The sequence below is a fragment of the Arachis duranensis genome, chromosome 10, assembly GCF_000817695.3.
Source record: "Arachis duranensis cultivar V14167 chromosome 10, aradu.V14167.gnm2.J7QH, whole genome shotgun sequence".
NCBI classification, from domain to species: Eukaryota; Viridiplantae; Streptophyta; class Magnoliopsida; order Fabales; family Fabaceae; genus Arachis; species Arachis duranensis.
The window spans coordinates 97,781,114-97,783,018 of NC_029781.3; positions in this window are offsets into that span (position 1 = coordinate 97,781,114).

Here is a 1,905-nt window from a genome sequence, read left to right on the forward strand (position 1 = left end):
GGTACAAGTAGAACAAGTAGCACATAATCAGGTAACATAGCATATATGATGTAGAAATCCAAAACAAATAGGCAAACCCAAACAATTCAAACATATGCAAATGATGTATGCCTGCCCTATGGCTGATGATATCATCTGTCGGTTATATAGCCAACCCGACATGTCCTAGTAGCTAACCATTGGACAGAAACACCCCTTGCGGAGCAAGTAGGTTTGAGCTACAACCCCATTGCTACTACCCGCTCAACCCAGAGCCAGTGAAACAACCACTACTGCGGCTACTACCCAGGCGGGTGTTTAAAAGCTCAACCTGGAGCGAGTGGATTCACCACTACTACCGCTACTACCCAGGCGTCACAATCTCTGACCTGGAGCAAGTGGGACAAACCACAACCCTTGCTACTACCCAGGATCTCAAAACATACATTCGTTCAGTTTGAAAGCAATCATCATTGTTATCAAATCTCAAACATTAACCTGGAGCAAGTGGGATGAACCACAACCCTTACTACTACCCAGGTATCAAAGCTACATTCATTCAAAACTCCATAATTAAACTCATTTATCATAAAAATCCTTTTCCGTCTCATACCCAGAGCAAGTGGACAACGCCAGTGCCTACTACCCGGGGTCACACGTCACATTTCAACATTTTCCATTATTATCCATTTAACACATTCATTCATCAATCATATATGCATTTATACTCAGCCATAATCAGTAATGGCTTTGCCTAAACCCGGCAACAACTCAGCCATCCGGCTCATGGTTCAATCAAGAACCAGCCATTTATCAATAAATATAGCCCTTCGGCTAATGGCATACACGGTACTTCCACCGTCATCCTCCATATCTCATATAATCATCTTTGATCATCATTGATCATAACTTTTTCCATTGCTTCACTCGCAAATTACCACATCCCCTAGCTCCTTTCTCATTGCTAGGCATATCATAATAATTTAATACATAAGGGGTGAGATCGGAGGCTTAAAAGTATGAGATTTGGCTTTTAAAACTCAAATATCAACTTTGGCATGAAAACAGGGCCACGCGTACGCGTAATCCACGCGCACGCGTGGATGGCCACAAAACTCATCGGCGCGTATGCGTCATGCACGCTAACGCGTGGATTGAAAAATACCCAAGCGACGCACACGCGTCCACCACGCGAACGCGTGGGTGCTCTCGTGCCCCAGGCACAAAACAGGCACAATTCAGGCACAACCCTCTGGAAAATGGCTGGGCATTGGGTGCAGCACATCGGCGTGCCCGCGCACACCACGCGCACGCGTGGATGGCGTTTTCTGAAAGAACGGCGCGTACGCGCCAAGTGCGCCTACGCGCGAGGGGCCATTCTGCTAAAAATTTTCTAAGTTAAAAGCTGCAGAATTCACAGATTCAACCCCCAATCTTCCAACGAACATAACTTTCTCATTTTAAATCGTTTTTCACCCGTTCTTCGAATGGCATGGACATCCCGAATCCAATTTCATTTCTAAACAGATTTGGCACAAAACAGAGATCCGTAGTCCAAGTTATGTCCCGTCAAAATATGCCCATTTTAAAACTCAAAAATCAACTTTGGGATGAAAACAGGGCCATGCGTACGCGCACGCGTGGATGGCCACAAAACTCATCGATGCGTATGCGTCATGCACGCTAACGCGTGGATTGAAAAATACCCAAGCGACGCGCACGCGTCCACCACGCGAACGCGTGGGTGCTCTCGTGCCCCAGGCACAAAACAGGCACAGTTCAGGCCTTTACCACGATTCACAAAACCGCCATATAACCATTTTTACCCATTTCAAACAAATGGCTAAATTACAAACATATCAACATCTCATACATCCTTCCTCATCCTAATTTCCAATAATACTATTTCCAATCAACCATCATTAT